Raw genomic sequence first — 27,647 nt, 5'->3', positions numbered from 1 at the left:
AAAACCCTTTAAAGGACGGAATTATTACCCTGTAAATTACGTTTCAGCAGACCCATCACGCAATCTGCGTGTTGTTACATCTCGGAAATCACTTATGAAATTCCTGCAATTAGGGGTATTTTTAGCAGTTTTTTCATAGATTTTCGCATACCCCAAGCAACGCAAAACCTGGTTTTTTGTTCATCTTCCGCTGTTCTTTGAATAGCCTTTTTGACAAATAAAAATGTGCACATTCCTCTAATTCTCGTCTGATCCATCACTATTCTTTTAAGCTATTGCTAAGAAATATTCAGAAAGCATCGCCTGGTTGCATTTAAACCTGCCAAATTGCGGCCATTTCCCTCCCGTTAGAGCTGTCTAGAATGTTGTCACATAAAAAATGGGTTAAAAGGGTTCCCCTTTTTCCCCAAAAATTTTTTCCCCAAAATTGGTTTTTAAAACTCTTTAAATTTTTTTCTTCTTTTCCCTTGAAAATTTTTTTTAAAATCCAATTTTTGAGAATTTCAATAAATTTTAATTTTTAAAAAAATTGATAAATTAAATCTTAAAATTTTTTTAAAATAAAATCTGGTTATTAAAAAAACAATAATTTTTTAAAAAAAAAAATCTTTTTTTTAACAAAAATTGTCCTTTCCAAAAAAATACAAAACAAAAAATTTAAGCAAATTTAAAAAATTTCCAAAATTTAAATTGGAAAATAATAAAAAATTTTCCACATCAAGTTGTTAAAAAATTTTTAAAATTTTAAATAAAAATAGAAATTTTTTATTTGGAAAAATTATAACCATAATTTTTTAAATTTAAAGTTTTTTAAATTTCTAAATTCTCAAGAATCCCGAAAAAAAAATTTTCTTCTGAAAATCCTTTTTTTGCTTTCCGTCTTTTTTAAAAAAATTTTAAGCCCAATTATCAAGAAACTTACTAGGAAATTTTTCTCAAAAAAAATTTTTGTCTGGTTAAAAAATCTTTTTAGCACCTTCCTTTGGGGCGAGTCTGGAAAAAAAATTCTTTTTAATTTTCTCAATATATATCTTGTTAAATTGTTTTAAATTTTAATTCTTCAAAAATTACAAATTTTAATTTTAAATTTAATTTTTTTTAAAAATTCCAAATTTTGGGCAATTTTCCTTTTAAAAGTCCCTTTAATAAGAAAATTTTTTAAAATTAATCCTTTTTAGATTCCCTTACCTTTCCCCCTTAAAAAGAAACATTTAATTCTTTAAAAGGGGGCCCCCAAATACAAAATACTGGTCAAGGTTAAATCCCCCCCAAAAAACCCCCCTTTTTGGTCTTCCCCGTTTTTTTGCGGGGGTTTGGGACCCCCCGGGTTATCAAAGAATTTTAATTTTCTTATTATTGAAAAATTTTTTCCCAAAATTTTTTGGGCCCAAATTTTCCCCTGTAACCTTTCTTTGTTTTGTTTGTTTTTTTAACCCCAAAAAATTCAGTGAGTCCCAAAAAAAGTTTTGATTTGGCCCAGGCTTCCCAGAAAACTGAAAACCCCCCTTTGGGTAGGGCTTTCCTTTTAACCCCCTTTTTATTAATTTTTTGGTTTGGTCATTTGGTTTTTTATTTTTTTAGTTAAAAATTTTTTCCTTTTTAGAATAATTTTCTTTAGACAAATCAACCCCCCCCAAAAGGGGGGGGGGGGGATCCCTTTAATTTTTTTGTCCCACTTTTCTTTAATTTGATTTCTTATGGGCTCCCCAACAAACAAAAAAACCAATCACCCCTGTTTGGGGGAAAAAATATTAAAAAATTTTTAAAATATGGCCCAAAAAAATTTATATCTTGGGGAAAAATTTCATTAAAAAATATTTTGAATATAAAAAAAACTTTTTAAAAAAAATTTTTAGAAAAAGGGGATTTTTAAAAAAAAATCCTTTTTATAGAAATACATTTTGAATAAAAAAAGTTAAAAAAAAAAATTTAAAAAAATAAAAATTGGGGGGAAAAACCAAAAAAAAATAATTAAAATTGTGGTTTTTGATATTATTATTATATTTTATAAAAAATTAAGTTTTAAAAATTTTATTTTTATATAAATTTTTAATTTTAATTAATTTATAAAATTTTATAAAATTATCCTTTAAATTTTTTTTTTTTTTTTTTATTTTTTTTCCTTTTTTTTTTCTTTTGGGTTTTGCTTTGGGCCCAAGGAAAAAATACCTTCGTTCCAAGGTTTGGAAAAGACCTTTTTTGATGGATTTTTTTCTTGGGGCGATGGGGTTTTTTTCCTTTTTTGGGGCGTTCTTTTTTAAAATGTGGGAAAAAATGGAAAACCTTTTAATACGGGGGTTTTTTTTGTGGGGAAAATTCCCACTTTGGCTTTTTAATTTATGTCTAAATCTAAAATGATATTCAAATATTTAAAAAATAATAATAATCAGGTTTTCTTCAATAACATAAAAAATTTTTTTCTTTTAATTTTTTGGGAATTTAATAAAATAAAAAAGATTAAAAAGGGTTTATTAAAAAAAAATATAATTTTCCTTAAATTGGGTCCCCAATGCAGCTCAGTAAAGGAAGGTAACCCTTTAAATTTTGGTTTTGTTTCTTGCCTTTTTTTTTGTTTTTTAACGAAAAATCACGAAAAAAAGTTTTCATTTTTGTTTTTTACCCTATTTACAAGTACTTGGAATCCCCAAGAGGTCTTTTAAAATTACCTTTTTGTTTTTTCTTTTTTTTTTGGAAATTTATTTCGTTTTTCTTTCCCCGGGCCCTTTAAAATGGCATTATAATTTTAATAACAATTTGGTTCCAATATCAAAAGAATAATAATTAATATTAAAATGTAGTAGAAAAAAAATCCCGAAAAATTTTTAGGAAATTTTTTGGGGTCCTTGGGAAAATTCCCCCAGGAATATGTTTTTGGCCCCTTGTGGCGGGTTTATGTATGCAACAAAATTCAAAAAAAACCCCAAACTTAAGGGGGGGGGGGGGTCAAAAATCCCAAATTCTAGGGAAAAATTCTGGTTAAAACTATGGTGCCCCCCCCCCCCCAAAAAACCCCAAATTTGCAACAATTTTTGTTTTGTTTTTGGGGTTTTTTTTCCTTAATTTTTATATTTTTTTAGAATATTTAAAAAATTTTTAAAAAGTTTACCAAATTTTTGAAAGAAAACCAAATTAAAAAAATTTCCTTTTTACAATATATATAAATTTATAGTTTATTTTTATTTATTTTTAATATATTAATATAAATTATATAAATAAAATATATTATATATTATATATTAATTAAAATTAAGAATATATATTTTTATATATATATTATATATATTATATATTTTTGTATTAAAATAAATAAAAAATTTTTTTTGGGGGGGGGGGGGGGGTTTTTGTTTTTTTATATATATATTTTTTATATATAATTATATTATTTATAAAAATAAATACATACCTAAAGATATATATATATATATATATATATATATATATATATATATATTTTAATATTTAAATATATATATATTAGATAATTTATATACTTTTAAAATATTTTTATTTTAAAATTATATGATTTAAAAGATATATATTTTAAAATCTATATTAATTTTAATATATATATAAATATATATATACATAAATTTACAATTTTAAATTTATCCGTTTGTGTGTATGGGGTTTATGTAAATACAATATTATAATTTACTTTTAACAATAAAATCATATTTTATAAAAATATATTATATTTTATATAATAATAATTATATATATATAATATATATTATTTTAAAGTATTTTAAAATATATAAATATATTATATTTATTTTTTTAATATATTTAAAAATATATTATATAAATATTATATATATATATAAAATAATATATATATATATAATATATGTTATTATGTATATTAAAAAATTATATATAATATTATTATATAATATTATAAAATATATTAGTTTTAAATGTTATATTTAAAAATATTTTATTTTATATTAATAAAATTATAAATTTTAAAAAATAATATATATAACTACTATGTAATATATCAATTATCCCCAATTCCGTCCCACCGTGGTTTGCCTCTGGGCCCAACGTTCTTCTCTGACCCTTTCCGGAGGTATTTTATTCCTCCCTTCAAATCCCCCCAGACACTGCACATGGTTCCGCTTTAATTTCCGTGGTGGAAGGTCCCCACCCCCCCCCCCTCCAGGAATGGAAATGGGAACCAAGGAAATTTTTTTGAAAAAAATCATAGTATCTAGAAGGTTCCTTATTTAACAATAAATGAGCAGTGTTTGAAAACTTAGCAAACAAATAAATCGGATAATTTCCCTGTTTTACCTCCTCACCTCAACAAATTTGGTTTTGGAATATTTAGACTAAATGTTTTTCCCCCTTTGTTTTCTTATTTTTTCACGATTTTTCTTGTCCCAAAATATTAAGCTTTTAGATTTCGCCGGTTTATAAACCTGTTCCATTGCGCGTATATATACCATGGGTGTGGTGTTACACAAACCCCACAAAACATATATACAGGTTGTGTATGTTGGTGTAAGGGTACATAATCCTAAACCCCAACACCACACGCCACAACAACCACGCAACGCACAACACCACAAATAAATAAATAATAGCTCAATAAAAAATCGATTAATGAAAAAAGGAAAATAATCATAAAAAGTAAAATAATCAATTGAAAAATACAATCATACATTTCTCATATATGTTAAATGTTTTTATTCAGGTTTTGTGTAAATATCTATTTTATCAATTGAATTGGGTATTGTCCTACACTGTCTAAAGCGAACTATACACAATTATAATTGTTAATATATAATATATACTATATTATATAATTATATTATATATATAATAATTATATTTTTATTATATATATATATATATAATATATATACAAATTATATACATCCCCATCAAATTAATCAGCCTTTGAAATCAGTTCCACTGAAGGACAAACGCCCTCCTCCCAAATATGGGGTGGTAGCTATTTCCCAAATCCCTACATTTTTTTTTCGGAAAATAATAAAGGTTATTTTTTACGTTTTTGACAACCCATTTTTATTCCCTTCCCCTTCCAATGGTCCCTCTTAAGTTTGCAAAAATATTCACAGAAACTCCGGCCCCTTCTCATGTAAAAGTGTATGGTGGATTAACTTTCCCCGACCGTCCCCCCTTTTTTTTCGATCCGTTTTGGTTGTCCCCCATCCCATTATTATTAAAATATAATATAATTAATAATATATATATATATTATACTATTTTTAATATTATTATATATAAGGAAAGAATAATAGATATATTATATTATGTATAAATATATATATATATATAATAATATAAATTATATATATAATATATTATTTTATATTCCCTTTTTCAAAGTGGCCCCTTGTCCCTTTCAGGGCCCCGTTGGGCCGATGCATGGAATACTTTTTTGTTTTGCGAAACAGGCAAGCTTGATGACCGGGTCTGGGGTGTTTTTACCGTTGTAGCACATGAACCCAATCCATACCGGGCCGAGGGATTCCTCCTCAAAATTAATAGAAAATCCCATTTTACGCCGTTTTTGCTCTTTGATTAAGTTTTTTACCCTGGACATTCCCCCCAACCATGATTTTTTTCTTGGCAAAATTTACAGCAGCCGGGTTTTCCATTTTCCTTCCTGCCCCAAAAATGTCAAAATTTTTAAGAGTACCCAACCATTCCCTAATCTTACCTCGGAAGTTCTTTCCCACTAAAACTAAGTTTAGCTGGTTTTGCTTCCTGAAGGTTTTAACCGATTTCTGCTTTTTGAAAGCCAGTAACATAACATTTCCTTGTTACCCTTTGCCTTTCCTCAGCCCAGAACGACCCTTTTCCCCTTGTAACCCTTGGGGGGCCAAGGTCAAGCAACCAAAACCTAAAACCCCGACTTGGATTGCTAACCAGGAAATTTTCCCTTATGGTACCCGGGGTAAAAAACAGGTAAGGACCCAACAGGCCGGCTTTGGGGAATGCACGTCCTTTTTGTGGGAGCACGCACTTCAGCCGGCGCGCGCTCCACACGCGCGCAAATATGTTGAGGCGAAGCCCCGTCCGTTTTTTTTCGGTTGGCGCTTTGTAGTAAAATAGATATATACTATATATGTATGTGGGTGTGTGGTGGGGGTGGTGTGGTGGTTGTGTGGTGGGTGGGGTGGCGGGGTGTTGGGTGGTGTGGTGGTGGGTGCCGTGTTTCAGCTACACAGAAAACTATCGGTAAAAGAAGTTGTCGAAACATTTCAATAACGACGACAAACAGAATCTTTATGAAGGTTTTTTTTGGTATTTTTTGTTTTGTTCCGGAGGGAAATTATTTTCCCCCGCCTCCTGATTTCATAATGTAAATCGATAGTCCCCCCCGTCTTTTTTTTTTTCGAAAAAATTTCAATATGGATTTCATTGACCGGACACGAAGTGATCCTTGTTTTTTTTTCCTGAAAAAAGGATGGGAAATATTCTTTGCAATATGCCCCAGAGAAACCCACAGGTTCCCCACTTTTTTTAAGTTTCTAATACCCTCTGCGATGAGGCAACCAACGCCTTGGGCGAGATATTTAATGTGGGATATTGTGGCCGTCAGCAAAATTACCAAGGTGGGGGTAAACGACACGCAACCCATCCCCCTTACTATGAGGGTTAAAAACTTCCCGTTTTCTCAAGGATTTGTTTTGGGTGGGATGGCCAAAACGCAAAAGTTGGGAACGGAGGCCCTGGGTTTCATTTACTGGCAAGCAGATATATTTTGGAAATCCTTTAAAGGTTTTCCGCCTCCAACAGTTTTTTTTTTTAAGGCAATGGTGTGTCCTTGCAACAAATCCCTTTCTAATCTTTAATCAGAAAGAACCAGTCCCCGTCCCATCCATATCAGCCCCTGTTTTTGCCCCCGGGAATGTTTTTGGTTTTTTTTTTTTCGGTAAATACCCCCCCGAACCATCAACAAACCTGGGGGGGGGGGGGGGACTGCCCCAAGAGCCCCATCCCCGGATCTCCCCCCGGAAATCGTGAACCCAACTGAAAGCCATGGTTGGGGGCAGCCCGTGTCCCCAAAATATTGCGGCCAAAAGCCCACACCGTGGTCCGCAAAGTTGTGAAAATAATTGGCCCTTGGACAAGCATGGGGAAACGTCCCTTTTCGATGGGCCGAGGAATGGACCAATGCCTTTTAACAGCCGAGTTTAATGGCCGTTTTTTTATGCCCTCCGCCCGCGTTGTTTTTGAATTTTGTGTGGTTTGTTTTTTTTTTGGGGGGGGGGGGGGGGGGGAAACCCAGGGGGAAAGGGGAACACAGAAACATTAAAAAAAACTTTTTTTAATTTTAATGGTTAAAAAATTTTAAAACCCCCCTTTTTTTGGGAAACCCTGGGTTATAAAAAAAAATTCAAAACCCCCCAAAAAAACCCCAAAAAATTTTTTTTATAAGGTAGGGGTTTTTTTTCAACTAATCATAAAAATAAATTTGAAACCTAAAAAAAAAAAATTTAAAAAAATTAAAATTTTGAAATAAAACTCACTTCAATTATTAATATTCATTTCCTTTCTTTTAAATTTGGGGCACAAAAAACTTTTCAACACCCCCAAACTTTTTTTTTTTAACGGGGGGAAATTAAAAAATTTTTCCAAAAAATATTTTAAAATTTTTTATGGGAAAAAAATTTTCCCCTCTCAGGGCCCCGGTTTTCCGGCTTTTCCCCCCCTTTGGGACGCACAAAAGGGGTGGGGCCCCCCAAAAAAAAAACCCAAAGGAAATCAAAAAATAAAAATTTTTCCCCCGTTTTTTTTAAATTTTTTCAGGGAAAAAAAAAATTTTTGAAATTAATTTTAAAAAACTTTTTAGTAATTAAAAAAATTTGTTTTATTTCAAAATAAAAAACATTTAATTTTTTTTAAAAAATCCAAAAAAAGCAGCAAAAAAAAAAAAACCCCCTTTTTTCCCCGGGGTCCCAAAAAAGGGGGACGCCCCCTTTTTTTTTGCCCAGGAGCCCTATGTTTAATTTTTAAAAAAACCCCGAACTTTTTCCCCCCCAAAAAGCGGGAAAATTAACCCCGACCCTTTTAGGGTTGGGGCCCCATAAAAAAATATTGTGGTTTGTTTTTTAAAAAAAAAATTTTTTTTTTTTTTATTTTTGACCTAGAAAAAATCCAAAATTTGGGGGGGGGAAAAAAATTTAAATTCCCAAAAAATGGAAGGTTTTTTTTTTAAAAAAAGGATCGGGGGGGCGAAGGGGTTTTAAAAAAAAAAAGTAAGTTACTTGTAAAAAAAGGGCTAAAGAATAGAGGGGGGTCAAAAAACGGAAAACAACCCCAAAATCAAAAAATTTTGGGGAAAAGTTTTTTTGGGAGCGCCAAAAAAAAAAATAAAAAAAAAACCCAAAAAAAAATTTTAAAAAATTTTTAGACAGTCCTTAAAAAATAAAGATTCCCCCCCCTTTTTGAAATAAAAATTGAAAATTTTTTTTAATTTAAAATTAAAATTTAAAATTTAAATAAGAAAAAAAATTTTAATAAAAAAATGGGGGGGCTTTAAAATTTTTTTTTCCCTTTAATAAATTTTAATAAAAATTAAATTTATTTAATTTTTTAAAATTTTTTAAAAAAATTAAAAAAATTTTTGCAATCCCAATTTTTTTATTTTAATAATAATATTTTTTAAAAATTATTTATAAATATTTTAAAAAAATTTTTAAATTTTTTTTATATTTTTAAATTTTTTTATATTTTTATTATATTTTTTTAATTTTTTTTTATAAAAAAAAAATTTAAAAAATATAATAAAATTTTTTTTTAAAATAAATTTTTTTTAAAAAATTTTTTAAAAACCCATTATGATATAAAAAATTTTTTAAAAATATTAATATTTTAAAATTTTTTTTTTTTAAAATTTAAATTTTAAAAAAAAAAAATTAATTTAAAAAATTTTTAAAAAAAAAAAAAAAAAAAAAATTTTATTTTTTAAAAACCCAAAATTATATACAAAAATTTTTTTACAATTAAAACTCTTCTTTGAACCCAAAAACCCCCCAAAAACCCCCCCCAAAAAAACCCCCCCCCACCCCCCCACTTATAAAAAATTAAAAAATTTTTTTAAAAATAATAATTATAAAAATTATTTTTTTATTTAAAAAAATAAATTTAAAATTTAAATTAAAAAAAATTTTTTAAAATGTTTTAAATTAATTTTAAATTTTTAATTTTTTAAAAAATTTTTTTTTAACCAAATTTTTTTTTAAAAAAAAAATTATTTAAAAAAAAAAATTAAAAATTTTATAAATTTTTTTTAAAATTTTTAAAAAAAATAAAATTTTTTAAAAAAATTTATTAAAATTTTTTTTTTTTATATTAAAAAAATTAAAAAAAATTAAAAATTTTTAATAAAAATTTTATTTTTAAATTTTTTAAAAAAATTTTTTAAATTAAAAAAAAAAGTGCAAAAATATTGTTGTTTTAAAAATAATATAAAATTTTAATAAAAACTAAAAAAATTTAATATTTAAAAAATTTTTTAAAATGGAAAAAAAAAAAAAAAAAAAATTTAAATTTTAAGATTTTTTTTTTTTTTTTTTTTTTATATATTTTTTAAAATAAAAAATTTTAATTTTTAAAATTTAATATATATAAATTTAAAAAAATTTTATTAAAAAATTTTATATAAAATATTAATTTTTTAATATTATATATATATATATTTTCATTTTATTTATAATCATTATTAAATTTATATTTAATTATATTTTTTAAAAATTATTAATGTTTATTTTATATATTTATATATATATATAAAATTTAATATTTTAATATATATATATAATATTTAATATAAATATATTATAATATATAAAAAAAATTTTTAATTCAAAAAAAAAAAATTGGGGGGTTTTTTTTTTTTTGGGGTATTTTTTTTTATTTTTTTTGATTTTTTTTGCTTTTTTTTAAAAATTTTTTTTTTTTTTTTTTTTTTTATATTTATAGGTTTCTATAATAATTTATTATTATTTTTTTAAAAATAATAAACCCTTATCATATTTTATATGAAAATGTTTAATTTTTAAAATATATTTATTAAAATTTTTTTTTTAAACATTATTCCCCCTTAAAAATATTAAAAATAACATTTTTACTTTCCTTTTTAAAAATTTTATTATGATAAATATATATTTTTATTAATTTAAAAAAAGCAAACAAATTATCTTAGTTTTTTTTGGGGGGGGATTTTTTTTATTTTTTTGTTTTTAAAATTTTTAATTTAAAAAACCCCCTTTTTTTTTTTTGCTTTTTATTTTTTCCTGGGGATTTTTGTAATTTGTATATTCAGATCATAAAACGCTTTTTTTTTTTTTTTTGTTTTTTAAATTTAAAAAAAATTTGATACAAAAAACCCTTTTTTTTTTTTTTTAAAATTTTAATAAAAAAACTTTAAAATAAAATTTTTAAATTTCCCCCAAAATTATTTAAAAAAAATCCTAAATTTTTAAACTTATTTTTAACGAATTTTTCTTATCCCAAAAAATTTCCTTTCCCAAAACAAAATATAGTTTTATATTATACCTTTTATCATTATATTCTTTCTTGCAGAGGACGCGTGGCAAGGTCAAAGTTGTTTTTAAAGCAATACACGCATCTACGGGAACTTTTCATCCATTTTACTACCAAGACTGCTTCTGCATATTTTTCGCGTATAAAAAAGTGCAAAAGCGCACTTCCCCCCGTTTTTTTTTCCAATAGTCCGGAAGTTTAAAAACAACAACCACACAACCACACACACACCACACACACACCAAAAACCCCAAACTATTTTTATATTATATAATATTATATATTATATATAATATATAAAATAATTTTTTAAAAAATATATTTATATATATTATATAATAATATAAAATATCTAAATTTTTTAAAATTTAAATTTTAAATATATATATTATAATAAATAATTTATTATAATATATATATAATATAATATAATATAATATAGTATAATATATATATAAATATATTTAAAATTTTAAAAATTATAATAAAATATATATATATATTATATATAATAAAAAATAATAATAATAATAATGAAAAAGAAAATATAACCCAAAAAATAAAAACTATAAACTACATAAAAAATTCTATATTTTTTAATTTTTATAATATATTATATATTATTATATATTATATATATTATAATATATATATAAATATATTTTTAATATATATAAAAATTATATATATTATATATATAATTTAAAAATATAAATAATATATATATATATATATATATTATATATATATATATATATATATTTTTTAAATTTGTTTTTTTTTTTTTTTTTTTTTATTTTTATATATATATAAATTTTAAAATTTTTTATATATTTTATTTTTATATATAAATATTTTTTTATATTATATATATATATATATATAATAAATTTATTATATTTAAATTATAATATTATTATATTTGTGTGTGTGTGTGTGTGTTTTGTGTGTGTGTGTGTGTGTGTATTATAATATAATTTTAAAAATTTAATATAATTTTTTTATTATATAATATATATTTTTATATAATTATAAAAGTAAATAATAATAAATATTTTTTATATAATATTATATATATATATTATATATTAAATTTTAAAATTATTATATAATTATTATATATATTTATCATATTTATTATTATTTATAATTATTATTATTATCTATTTATCTATTATTTTTTATTAAAAATATTGTATTTTTCCCAAAAATTTTTAAAAATTTAAATTTTAAAAAATTTTTTTTAAAAAAAAAACATATTTTTTTTTTAAATTCCCCAAAAAAATTTTTTTTTTTTGTTTTTTTTTTTTTTTTTTTTCAATTTTTCATTGGTAAAATTATAATAAATATATAATATAATATATATATAAAATTAATATATATATATATAATTTTTTATATAAAATTTTTATATAATATATTATATATTAAATAAAACTATATATATTATTTAAAAATTCATAATATATTTTTATATATATATATATTATTATATATATAAAATAAAATTTTAAAAATTGGGGGTGTGTTGTTTGTGTGTTGGTTGTGTTGTGTGTTGTGTGGTGCCTTTTGCGTGTGTGTTTGTTGTTTTTTTTTTTTTTTTTTTTTTTTTTTTTTGTTTGTGGGGGGTTTTTTGTTTGGGGGTGGGAATTGTGGGGTTTAAAAACAAATTCCAAAAAAAGAAGGGAAGACAAAAAACAACAAAACCCCAAACCCCTTTTTCCTTTTGGATTTGTGTGTTGTGGGGTCCCAAAATTTTAAATTTTCCCTTTTTGTAAAAGTCTTAATGTTTTCCAGGATTGTTTTTTTAAAAAAAAAACCCAAAAAAAAAAACTTTTGTAATAAATCTTTTAATTTCCCCTGTCCTTTACGGTTTTTTTTGGTTTTATTTTTTATTTATTTATTTACGTTTTATAAGGGGTTTTTTTTCCTTTTTTGTTGTTTGGAAAAAAGGGTCATTTATTTAAACTTATTTTTTTTTTAAATTTTTTTATAAATATTTTGGTTTTTGTGTTTGGGTTTTGGTTGTTGGGTTTTTTTTTGGGGTTCTCCGTTTGGGTTTGGGTGTTTTTGTTTTTGTGTTTTTCAATTGGAAAAAGATTTTTCCCAAAATAGTCCTGTGTTCCCTTTGTTTGAGAATTAAAAACATTGGGGGATGTATTAAGATCTTTTCCAAAATTATATTTGTAAAAAAAAAAAATAAAAAATTTCAAATTTTAGTTTAAACTCAGGAAAAGGGCCTAAAAATAGATAAAATGAAAATATAAGGGAATTTTTCCCCCCCAGGTTTTTTGGAGAAAAAAGGTTTTATTCAAATTTCTTTGAATTTTTTTGTTCCTTTTACAAACGTTGTTGTTGTTTTGCCAAACCAACACACCACACAAAACCCCCCCACCCCACAAACACACATTGTTAATTGTTTATATAAAAATTTTTAAATATTTAATTATAATTAGATTAATAATTTAATTTTTTTAAAAAGGTTTTAAATTTCCCCGGAAAAAAAATTTAAAAAAAGATGCGTAACTATGCCCCTATTATTAGCAAAAATCAATTGTTAAAGGGGACCAAAAAAACTTCTTTGTAAATTTTTTTTACCAATGCCATTTTGGCCCCTGTTAGGGGGTTTTATGTCACCCCAAAAAAAAAAACAAACCCCCCACTTTTTTTTAATAAAAATTTTTATATAAATTTTTTTTCCCGATCCTGGGGTTTCCCATTCCTTGAAAATTTGGCAAAAAATTTGTTTTTTTTCCTCTCCAATCCCATCAATATTGGACCCCTTGTTTTTTCATTCTTATTGATATTATGGGGTTATCGAAAATTGGTTTTATTTAAAAATTTAAATAAAACACCAAAACAAAACTAAAAAAAAAAAAAGCTTTAAAAAAATGAGGAAAAGGGAAAAAGATGAGATAGGTAAGATAATGGCTGACTCCATGATGACTAAACCCACTTTGAACCTCTTGTTTTAAAGGATTAATAACTTTTTTTTTATGGGATACCTGGGGGTTTAAATATTCAGTAAAGAAAATAATAGGTTAAATAACACGTCACTGAGATGTCTTCCCGCCAGAGAAAAACCCGCAATGATATTTTTTTTCTGAGTAATTGGATTTTCCTCCTTTTTTTATCCGAAGGGAAAAATACATCAAGGGGTTCTCCTTCCGGGGGATTTTGTCGTTTTTTTTTTTTGTTTTTACGGCTCGGGATCACAAAAGGATTTCGTGAAAGGGTTGGCTTTAACTTTTACCTCGCATCATGTTAAAGTTTAAAAAATCGCTTTAAAACAAAGAAGAAACTATAAAAAAATTAGGAAGTTCAACCTTTTTTTCTCGTTTCTGCCCCCCTTTGATGAAAACATACTCACAAAGAGCCCCCACCGAAATGGGCGACCGGTAGTAGGGAAGTGTCTGGGGGAGCCGCCGGGGGTAAAAAAAAAATCTCCATAGAAACGTTGACGCCTGAGGCCGACGGCAAAAAAAAGGGATCAAAAGGCCCCTCCCTTGCATCTACAATTTTCAAACTGCACTTTGTACGAGGGGATTGTTTAAAACGAAGCTTTTCCCCATCCTGTATTACTTATTATGAAAGACAATAGTACATTCTTTTTCTCAAAAGGGTTTGCGTGGTGTACTTTACTGATTAACTTTAACAAAAAAAAAATCATTTCCTTTAGTGAACAATTTCCGAGTCATTTCCCCTTTGCCCCACTTAGGCGAGGAAAAAAACGTGTTTCCAGCAATAAAAAGGTAAAGGAAGCTATAAAAAAAAAAAACTGCATTCTTCATCTTCGGTGCCCCGGGGAAAAGGGCCCTGATGAAAAGAGGTTTCCATTCATTTTTTTTTTACCTTTTTTTTTTTACAAAAAAACATACACAAACAAAAAATAAATAAAGTGGAGAAACTAAAAAATCAAGTTGTTTAGTAAGAAAAAGGGTTATCGTACAAACACGGGAAAAAACAATAGCAAAAAATTAAAGTTTTTTTGAAAAATGCTAATTTAAAAATTTTTGTGTAAAGTTAACGATGATAGTAAAAATGACAAGCTTATGAGAGTCGTTTTTTTAACCAAACCGAAAAAATGGAACGATCCCCCATTAAACCTTTTATAGATAAAAGGACAAATTTTACTACTAACTTTACTAACTACTTTTTTTTTTCCCCTTTTCTCCTTCATGTATTATATAATATATATATATACTATATATAGATATATATATATATACATATATATATATAGATATTATATATATATCACAATTAGATATAGATATAAATTAATATATATATATATATATATATTATATATAATTATACCTAATTATTAAATATAAGATATATATGTGCATATTACATGTTTGTGTATATATATTGTCTATTTAGTATCACATATACATATATTATGATAATTATAATATACTACATGCATATTATATATATATATATATTATATATATATATATATGTATACTATATTATATATATATATTTATATATATATATTCTGTATCTTATGCTATTCTTAATGTGTAATCTGTACACCACACACACACATAAATACACACACATATATATATAATATATATATATATTTATATAGTATATATATATCTATATATATATATATGTATATAATATAGATATATATAATATATATATATATATATATATAGTATATATATTCTTCTTCTTCACGTGCCTGTCCTTTTCAGGGCGTTGGCGATCATGGGATCCTTTGTTGCGACACAGCTTGATGCAAAGAGCTGGTGTACCTTTGCACATGACAATCCCTACGGGCGAGGGATTCCTATCAAAGTATATAATCCTATTTACGCGTTTGCTTCTGATTAGTTATTGCTTGTTCGGGCAAGGGACAGCGCGGGGCCAGGGCGGCGGCAAGAGTGGAAGGGGGGGGAGGGAGAGGAGGAGGGCCACCCATTTCTTCTCGAAGTTTTCTCCACCGACACGCGAGGGAGACTGTTGACAGTCTGGAGGTTCACGAGGCCGGCGGGTGAAGACAGGACATCAGCTGGCCTGACTTCTCTCGCCGACGACGGCTGTAACCTGGGCAGGGCGCACACTACCCAGGCTGAGGCGAAACAGTTGCGAGGGGCCCGGGTAAAAACAGTGAGGCCAACGCGGCGGGGGGGGGGCGCCAGGCGCGTAGCCGAGGTGGAGGGACCGAGAAGAGGAAGCAGCGGGAGGGGGGGCAACACACGCAGCGAGCGCGCGGGGAACACGCGCAGCGGCGCGCGCACACGCGCGCAATGTAACGAGGTTCGTGCGCTATATAACTATATAATATATGTGTGTGTGTGTGTGTGTGTGTGTGTGGTGTGTGTGTGGGTGTTATGCGGTGTGGGGTGGGTGTGTGTGTGTTAGAGTGTCGAACGTCCTAACGAATCAGAATCTTGAGTTGTATTTTGTGTTCGATTGATTTCGCGCTGAGTCCATAATGTATCGAATAGTCGTTTCGAAATTACTATGAAGTCATTGCGACACGATGATCTTAGGCCTGAAAAGGATGGAATATGCGTTGCAATATGCAGAGAAACCACAGATCCCTTTTAAGTTCTTATTCTCTGCGATGAAGCACCACGCGGCGAGATATGTTGTATGGCTCCAGCATAACAAGTAGGTACGACACCACCCACTCCCCTTCTATTTTAAACTTCCCTTTTCCTCGGATTGAGAGAGGTGGGGGATGTCACGCAAGTGACAGTATCCCGGGCCTTTACTGGCGCAGTATTTGGGAATCTTAAGGTTTTCCCTCCAACATTGGTGTTTTCCTGAGACACTCCTCGATCTTATCGAACCTAGTCCCATCCATTCAGCCCTGTTGTTTCGTGAATACCCGACATCACACTGCTGCAAGGCCATCGTCGCCGGATCTGACCCATCTGAAAAGCATTGGTCGCCGTTCAAAATATATGCGGCAAAGCCACACCGTCCCGCGTTGTGAATAATGCCTTAGGAAGCATGGAACGTCTCGAATGTCGAGATGACCATTCTTTGACAGCCGGTTATGGCGTTATGCCTCGCGCTTGAACTGTGTTTGGCACCAGGGGGAGGAACACTAACTTAAACTTTTAATATAATGACATGTCTTATTTGGATGTTTTTTATCAAGAAAATGTAATAGTCTTATGTACTATTAAGTCATAACAACATAATAAGGCGTTGAGTAGCACCTATGTTTTAACAACTATTGTCAAATATCGGTTTTTGTGTCATAGGTTCTTGAGCAAGATTTTTTTCGATATTTCTGTGTAGCTGTACAATATTCATTGAAATCTATATTGTTTGTATATAATGATATTGGATAACCACTCTGCCACATAAAACATATTTATCATACAATATTTTCTTTATTAATATATATATATATACATATATGCATATACATATAATTTATCAATATGTATAGATTTTACACTGGATTACCTCCGCAGAACTCTCTGAGATCTCCACATTGCTAATTCTTACTGAACAATTAAATTAATATAAAATATAAGTGGCACACACACACAACACCAAACACTAACACACACACACACACGAAGCCGTGTCCTGATCATTGCTCAGTTGTCTTCAATACATACGCCCCCCCCCCCCCACACCTCGGTCAGCGCATAAACGCTCCCACTGACGAAGCCTCTGGCCATTTCGACGCTGCCCAGTCGTCCAACTGTGCTCGCTGCAAAGGGTTACGGCGCCGAAGCTTTCTTTCGGATCCACGGCGCCGACTGGATGCACCCAAAATTATCGAGACGTCGTGGCAGTAATCCACATATTTTATGAAGGTCGGTTTGCGTCTGTTGATATTTGCAACTGAGGAGCATTAAGGAGTACATGTTTTCACGTAAAATAAACCTATATTCTAAAATGTAGATTTGAAATCCCTACTCCTTCACTTATTTCACATATTCATTCCTCTGTTATAATTCGGGACCATAGATATGTTTCATTTCACGTACACATCACATTTTCATCCACTGACGTGGGTCATAGGGAGGAAAGTGTTGATATTCTGCCAATTTCGGTCGAGACGTCGCCTCTCACGCCTGCTCCGAGCCATTCGCGGTTTCGGGGAGCGTCTCGAAGAGTGAGCTCGAGCGAGACGACAAGCGAACGATTAGCGCACATGAAATGTCTCCTAGTGCGTTTTTAATCCAAGTCACTAGAACAAAATATGATAGTAAATATGATTGAGGAATTACTTTAGGGTAGTCAATATAATGCTGCTCATTTCGAATAGAATTACAGTTGATTGATTGTATGGGTACATACAACACCTAAAAGTCTAGTACTAAACAAAGGATAACCAGTTTGCTGTCCGTGGAGTCTACAATAGGGGACGTCCTACTTTTTTTACGATTCCGCTGCCTGGCTATGAGCTAGTTAAAAATCCTCAACTCTTTGCAGGACAAACACTCTAGCCATAAAATTAAGCGCCATCATTAGGCGGGAGCACCATCGGCAGCAAAGTAGCTTAGTAAGATTCTCCTAGCCTTATGTTTAAATAAAGGCTTTAACCATGCGTCCGCCCAGTTTATGCCTATGTATGGACATGACTAACAGCCAGATAACTGGAGAGGAACTATATACCCGATAGGGATGGAGGTTCATAACTGGGATAGCCTAAAGAGATCGATATGGCGACGTGGATCAGGGACAGAAAAAGTGCAAGATATACTTGTGCATCAAAATTGACTAGAAAGTAATAGACTGGACTATAGATAACATATGGAAGCTAAGGGCCAGACAATGCAAGATATTGTAAGAAATAACGATAGTCAAGACGGAAAACAACAACAGCAACAAACCGCAAGACCGACAAAGTTGGAAAATTTGGGATAGCTTATGTCCTGCAGTGGACTGATTCAGCTGATTATGATGATTTATATATTATATATATATATATGATATATACTATATATATTATATATATATATATTATAGTATATATATTATATACGAATGTGTGTGCATATACAATATTAGTTTTCCTTTAATATATATATATGTCTATATATATATATAGAGTATTATTATATATATATATTATTATTTCTATTAGTATATATATATATATATTATATATATATAAGAATGTATGTTTTGGGGGGCCCCCCCCTATACACATATATATATTTCCATTTTATATATGTATATATATTAATTATATATATATATATATATAATATATGGATATATGATATATATATATATATATATATTGCGTTATATATGTATATTATATTACATATATATAACATAATACATATAAATATATATATTACATATATATTATGCATCTTATTATACATCATACGTATATATATATATTATTATATATATATATATTTATATATATATATATATATAATCTATAATTATATTATATATCTTATTCCACCCACAACACACTCACACAAATTCATGTCGTTCAGTTTGTATCTTGTGTGGATGTCTGTGTAATTTTGCTGTGATTCTATGTGCAGATTTCTAATACTGCCTTTTTTTTTTTTTTTTTTTTTGGGGCTTTTCTATCATTTCACTGCAGCGATCTATAATAAAGTAGTGCACTTATTATTAATACACTGACACTTCTACTCTAATTTTACTATGAATGTTAGACTATCAATATATTTTGCATTACAGAACTTTTTTTATATTCAACATTCATTACATTGCAGATACTGTTAAAGTTCAAATTTTTGACTTTCCTTTATTTTTATTAGACTAAAGTATTTTTCATTACGAATATTCTTGTCCAAAATATTCCTTTCCTACAAAATTAACTATTATATATATACCTTTTTCTTATATCTATTCTTGCAGAGGACGCTGGCATGGGTCATGTTGTTTTAAAAGCAATACACCGCATCGTACGCAACATTGCATCCAGTTTACTACCAAGACTGCTTCTGCTATTTTCGCGTAATTAAATGGCAGAGCGACTTTCTCGTTCTTTCAATAGTCGGAGTTACCATATACACTCACACACACCCCACAACCACCACACACAAAACTCATCTTATTATATTATATTATATTATTATATATATATGTTATATATTATATATACATTATATACATATATTATATATAGATATGATAAATAGACGTATGATTAAATATATAGATAGATAGATAATATTATAACGCACACTAAACCCCTCATACATATACTATCATAATGTGCGTATATGTATATATTATATTATTATATATATATCTCAACTTATATTATAGATATATTATATATATGAATATATGAATGTATGATATCATCATATACTATAGATATCTATTAAGATAAATAAATACTATTTATATATATATATACTATTATATTATCTAGTCTATCTTATATATCTATAGATCTATATATATCAGTCTATATATAACATATATATATATAGCTCGCTAATTGTGATTAATATATATATATATATATATAGATATGTGTGTATTATTATATATATATATTATATATATAATATATATCTATATCTCTATATATCATCTACTATCTCTTGCTATATATAATACTTATTTGTATATTATTCTATATATCTATATATATATAGTATATATACCTATATATATATATATATATATATCTACTATTAATAATATATATATATATATATAATATATATATATATTCTATATATTATATGTGTGGGTATGTGTGTGTTGTGTTGTGTGTGTGTGTGTGTGTGTGTTGTTGTGTGTATGTATTACTATCTATATCTTTATATATATTATATATATATATATATATATCTATAGCTATATATTATGTATATAATATTTATATCTATATCTAATATTATATATATATTATATATATCTATATATCTCGTATATCTATATATATATATATATATGTGTGTGTGTTGTGTGTGGGTGTGTGTGTGTGTTTGGTGTATTATATTATATATATATTATATATTTCTTATTCTATATATATATTATTATATATTATCCTCTATTTCTATAATATGTTTTATCTTATAAGAGTAATATTATCTCCTCTATCTATATATCTAATATAATAATATATATATACATCCATATATAGCTATATACTATATTATAATATATATATATATATATTTATATATTATAATATCTCTAAATGTATATAATATCTATATATATATATATTATATATATATAATATATATATATATTTATATCATAATTATATATATACGATATATATATTGTATCTATATATTATAACATACATAATATAATATTTAGATATATATATATATAAATCTATTATTTATATATATTTATCTATATATATAATGTATATATCAGTATAAGAAATAATAATTATATATATAATATTATATATATATATAGATATATAGATTATATATGTTGTATATATATCTCAGTATACGATATCTCGTCTATCTATCTGCCATCAATCTCTCTATCTACTCTATCTATATATATTCTATCTATCCACTATCTATCTATTTACACACACTGACCACTTTTGGTGAACGGAATTTAAGAAAAAAGCGGATGATTGTCTGTTTATACACACACGCCCAAATGTGTGTATTGTGTGCTTGTGTGTATTGTGTGTTTCTGTGCACATATGTGCATGTGTGTAAGTCTATAATCATAAATGATATGATATATATATATATATATATATATATATAATATATATATATACTAATATATATATATATATTGCTACCCAGTGGGTCTTTGTCGCTGTGTGCAACATGTGTTTACATGAGGGACCTTGGCAAACATACGCTCGGCTATGAGCGGAGAGCGGGAGGAACAGCCGGAGACCAGTTGTGTGCCTGCTCCTGGAAGAACTGCGTGTTGCCCTTGTGATCTGATATACCCTCGTGTTGCCCTGTTATAATCTTATGTCTGTGTGACATGCTGTTTTCCCCCCTGTATTGTGCTATAAAAGTGTACCGGTAAATACTTTGTAAATAAGGAAAGACCTGTCATTTTGTGTTACTTCGTGCCCTGCCTCGCCACTTGGCGTTGCCAAATACTCCTGGTGTTCTGGGCCCTGTGGTGTTCGTGCCTATTGGGCTGTTCAGTGTTTCACGACCCGTTATAGCACGCCGTCCCTGCCTACCTGCCTTGTGTTTGTGGCAGAGAGCGAGCGGACCGGCGTAACAATATATTAATTTTTAATTTAATTTTCTATGTATATATATATTAATATATTAATATAATATATATATATAGATATTTGTGTGTGTGTGTGTTGTGTGTGTGTGTGTGTGTGTGTGTGTGGTGGTGTGTGTGTGTGTGGTGTGGTGACGGCGTGTGTGTTGTGTGTGTGTTGTGTGTTGTGTGTGTTAATGTGTGAATTCGTGTTGAACAAATTGCAGTCAGAACAACGAAGGGACTTACAAACCACACCGAATTACTCGAAGGAGCGCTTTTCGCATGTGTCTGTGTTGGTGTTGTGCCCAGATATTATGCCATTGTTCTTTTTAATGTAACTTAATGCTCCTTTCCAGGATTATAATGTAATAAAACCCCAATAAACAACAGTAATCTTGTAATATCTTTTCAATTGCCGTATCCTTATGGTTATCTAATTATAGTGACAGATATATTATCTATTTATTTTATTTATTCATCGTTTTATATGCTTTTTTCTGTTTGTGCTATGGTTATAGGGTCATTTTTTCAGAGCTCTTCTGATCCTTTTTGGTCCTGTCAGCATGGGTGCTTACTAAATAGCTTGGGCATCCGGACGAGTTGCAGCTCATTGTTTGGGACACAGGCGCAGGTCGCCGTTCCCGACGAGAAATCCGGTGTGAATTGTTTCATAGTTGAAAAAGTATTTCGCAATAGTCCCCTGTGTTCATAAGTCGGAGCAAATGATAACATTAGGGTATGTATTAGATCACGTTTTCACGTATTCGCTCATTTTGTAAAAAATCGATAAAAATTGATACAGGTTTCCAGGTCCTTAGACTGGGCCGGTATGTCTGCAGCACCAAATAGCTAATGGAATGAAACAGTAGGACTACGCGGCTGATTATAAGACGAAAAGAACGTTCTACGTCCAATATGTATTACGCAAGCAGGTTATACGGTCCTGTTCTAACAGACGTGGTGTGTGTTGGCACACACACACCACACACCCACAACACACACACACACACACACACATAGTGTATGTTATATAATATATATATATATTATTATAGATAAATTGTATATATATTTATATATATTTGTTAACAATGCCTCCTTTAAGTTCGGTCCCCGTAAGGATATAATTACATGCGTAAAACTATGCCTATTATAAGTCCAAGAACTCAATATGGTACTCAAAACACACTCGTAGTGGATAATATTAACATGCATTTGCTCCAATGTTGCTGATTTTGTACTATCCCATTAGATTTGTTGTGAATTTTTTTAATACAGTATGGCTCCACGTGGTGCTCAGCCACACGAATTTATCAGTAGCCCTAGTGCCGATACTGATTTCCCCATTCCTTGGGAAGGGGAATGTTTTTTTTCTCTCCAATACTATCATTTGACATTGTTTTCATTCTTATTGATATTTGATTATCGAATTGTTATTAACCTATATAACACCAAGACCATACATATAGACAGAAACTTTTAAAAATGAAGGGAAAGTGTTAAACAGATGAGATAGTAGACTAATAGCTGCCCCATATGACTAGCCTTGTGAACATCTATGTGTGGGATGTGATAAACTTTTTATTTTGGGATGACACTGGGTTTAACGTAGGTCAGTAAGAAATACTCTATATGTTTAAATAATCATCGTGCATCTGAATGTCCTTCCGCCATAGAAGAAACCCGCAATGATATTTTTCTGAGTATTGTGGATTTTCCTCCTTTTTATCGAAGGAACGTCATCAAGGTTCCCTCTCGGAGGATTTATGTCCCGTATTGTTGTTGTCTTTTAACGGCTCGGGATCCAAAGGATTCGTGAAGGGTTGGCTTATAACTTTACGACTCGCATCAGGTTAGAGTCTATTCAAAATCGCTTTCCACAAAGAAGAACATATAAGCAAACTTAGAGTTCAAACCTTTTCTCGTTCTGTCCTTTAGATGCAACTACTCACAAAAGAGTCCACCGCCAGCGGCACCGGGGAAGGGAGTGTCGGGAGCGCCGCGGTAACTCTCCGGTAGTACAGTTGACGCCATGAAGCCGCCGGCAATAGAAGGTCAGTAGTCACTCTTGCCTCTACAATTCAGAACTTCACTTTGTAGCGGGGATTTTACAACGAAGCTTTTTCCTCTTCTCTGTATCAATTTTATAGACAGCATGAAATCATTCCTTTCGTCAAGGTTTTGCGTGTGTACTTTACTGAGTAACATTTCAACGAAAAAAGTCAGTGTTCCTTTAGTGAGACTTTCCGAGTCATTTCCCTTTGAGCTTAGGCAGGTATTACTGAACTGTGACTTGCCAGCAATAAAAAAGGTAGAAGGAGCTATAAAACAAAACTGCAATTACTTCATCTTCGTGACTCGGGAAATGGCTGATGCAAGGTTTCACAATTCAGCTTACTTTCAAAACCGTACACGAAGCAAAATTAATAAAGTGGAGAACTGAAATCAAAGATTTGTGACGTATTAAAGGATTTCGTATCGACCGGTAAAAACAATAGCAATAATTTAAGGTTTGTTTGATATGACTCTTATATTGTGTGTAGTTACGATGTAGTGGGAATGACAATCTTATAGAAGTCGTTTTAAAACATGGATATGGAACGATGCCATTAAACTTTTATAGATAAAAGGACAAAATATGACTACTAACTGTTACTACTACTACTTTTATTTCTTCTCCTTCTCCTTCCCCTTCTCCTGTTTCTGCTCCTCCTCCTTCTCCTCCTCCATTTCCTCTTCCCCCTCTTCTTCTCCTCCACTTCCTCTTCTCTTCCTCGTCTTTCTTTTCTATTCCTCTTCCTCTCCTCTTCCTCATTTTTCTCTTCTCCTCCTCCTCTTCATCTTCTCCTCCTCTTCCTCTTTTCCTCCACCTCTTCATTTCTCCTCCTCTTCCTCTACTCCTCCTCCTTTTCTTCCTCCGCTTTTCCCTCTTCCTCCTTCACTTTCTCCGCCTCCGCCTCCTCCTCATCTTCGCTCTCCTCTTCCTCCACCTCTTCCTCTTCCACGCTGGCAGTAATCATCGTAGTGTGGGCAGCCTGGGCGAGACGAGGAGCGTCAATTCAACTGCAGACCACAGCCAGCGAGTATGACCTGATCCGAGCGAGGCTAGCGACCCAAGCCATCCCAGGACCAAGAGAACCGACGTCAAGCTACCCGCTGAAGGATACACGCGTGAAGCCAAGCTGAAGTGTCCGCACTGTATACGCCACGACGGCTCGTTGTCTCTTTCACCATACAAGTGCTACACCACCCTTCACGAATCAGAGAAATATGAGGATTGTAAGAAACAACTCCCACCCTATTCCACCCTAAATTGGTTATCCCACACCACCCCCCCCACCCCCCCCCCCAAACCCTCTGATACCCACGAAAGTCATTGCAAAGGGTTTCCATGAATTCATTCTGAGGTACACTACACCTGTGTATTTCTCCTCTGAATATTCTACCTTATAGACCACTGAGTAATGGAATTACCGAGCGCCTTAATGGATTAATTCTATCATTCATGAGGTCACTGGTCGACATCTCATCTGATAACTAGGACTCTGCCATCAACAGTACCTTTCATTCATTCCTTGGGGACATCCCACACTTCCTCCTATACAGTATGGACAAGAGACTGCCGTATGACCTTTTCCAGATCCGGCGTAAAACTGAATAATCTCAGAGTTACGTAGAATAGCTTTTAAACAAACACAAGACCGCGTTCCAGAAAGCTGAAGATTATCTTACAAAATCTATTGATCAGATACTCTCATATCAACAAAAGATTTCATGTGGAAATGTACTATCGGCGCCTCTGGAATTTCGGAAAAATACATCCACTGAAATCGTCTTCGTAATTCGCTCTCGCGTTGATGGTCCTTATAGGGAGGACATAAGATACACTGATTTTTTTCAAGTCTTTCTCTTGCTTGATATCATTTCAGAGTTAATTGCCACACTTATCATTCACTCTGACACCTTGCGACAGTACATTCTCACAGCGCATACACAACTCTACGGCATTGCACTTCCAGTTTCCGTTATAGGCTTGCTTCCTAACAGTGTTTTTTTTCTTTTCAGATGCTCGTTCTGTTGCCTTAGCACTGCTGTCGCCCTTGCTCACCGACTGGATAGGTTACCTGAATGCAGGTTACATGCCTTGTCCGGTGCATTAGTCAAGAATCTAGGTACTGTGTTCCTAACAGCTAATAGAATTTAAATTAGGGTCTCCTTTCGCCCCTTCTCTGATATCTCTAGCCTAGCCATCCATCACCTTGACGAAATAATTAGGCTCATGAAGAAATAGCTCACGACAATCTATCATAGCAGTTTCTACTTCCTTGAACAGTTATAAAGCTTCACACTCCTCATACTCACCATCCTCCAGGCAAGCCACCTCCTATAACCCTAATCCTCTTCTAACCCTTTAAAGACCATGTTCCCTTCTGTTTTGCCCTAAAGTCCTCCCTCCCAATTTCCGGCCGGTCTTAAGTCCTATGACATCTCGTACGTCCTTTAACACTTACTATATTAATTCCCTTTCCTCACAAAACGTTTTTCACCCTGCAACTACAACTCATTCAGAGGTCATCGTCACTCTATCACCCCCCTCCCCCCCACCCAATTTCATGAATACATGCACTTGGGCATTACCTCGAATGATCGTTTGCAATTCGTTACTTTTCAGTAACGACTGGCCAGATGTCATCGTCACCAGTTACAACATAATTAATCAGTGCTCATTCGATAGTATCAGGTCATCACTACGTCCATTCCTTCTATCGTTCGATATTTCAGTCCTTTATTTCCTACCCTCTACCGCCAAAGTCAAGTGCAGTGAGCTAATGCCGGACATACTGCAGTCTATAATCTCCCTGCTTCCTGTGAAATAGCAATGACGCTATTCGTTGCGGCGTCACTCTTTTACATGACCAGTATATATGTTCATGGCCCAAACACTGATATAATATTGGATTTACCGGTTGTTGACGTCACTATCCCTGATATTAGCACTTTGCATGTTATTAAGCTTCTTAAGTTTTCCGTGAACTTTCCTTCATTTTATTTCCATGCTATACATTACTATCCGATATATGTGTCTGGAGCTAGCATGGAAATAATTGGAATATTGTACTTGATGTGTAATGTCATATCTTACCGCCACGTAGAGAACAAGAGAATGAGGTCAAGCACACCCATATCCCCACAGATGGCTCTCCTAGGTAGTAACAATAGAAGCTTCCGCTAAGTAAGACTCGCAGCGACAAGTGTCGCCACCAACTGACTCTGATAGTTTAAATTTACCCCGTTATTAGCTTCTGTGTCCTATCTTTTTCCTGTATATTATAGGGTAATTATGTGTTCGCACGTTATCCTCTCCCACTCTACCCTAGTCCCATCTGCAGCGAATGACAGGCAGAAGGACAGAGCACCCCTGCATCTGATGACCGTCCCCAGGATGCGACCATTCAAGCTCTCGCAACCGCGAGGGTATCGCCGCATAATCGAAGGTTGCAACTATCTTTCCCCTGCCTGGACATCTATAGCATGGCGGGACGCAATGCGTAGCGTGGAAGTCCAATATCAGAATTATATTCATGCCGATTTACAACGGACATCTTGGCCACAGATATTATAGAAGATAGCACGTCCCACACTACCAGTAATTATCGTAGCGTGGGCGGCCTAAGCGAGCCTGGGAACGTCGATTCCACTGAGAACCACAGTCAGCGAGAATGACCTTACTATGACCTTAGTATGACCCAAGCCGACCCAGGACTAACGGGACCGACGCTAAGCTACCCGCGGAAGGATACACACGGGAACTCAAGATGAAGGGCGAATGACCTCTACGACACGCCACCAAAGATCCGGCAGTTCACACAGTCTATAACCGTTGGCCGTCTTTCGCGAATTGTCCGCGTTGTAGTCTGTGGTATATTTCTTCGTTGCTGAAGAAT

Source organism: Penaeus monodon, chromosome 40 (assembly GCF_015228065.2).
Source record: "Penaeus monodon isolate SGIC_2016 chromosome 40, NSTDA_Pmon_1, whole genome shotgun sequence".
Lineage (NCBI taxonomy): Eukaryota > Metazoa > Arthropoda > Malacostraca > Decapoda > Penaeidae > Penaeus > Penaeus monodon.
Note: the sequence above shows the minus strand (reverse complement) of the source record.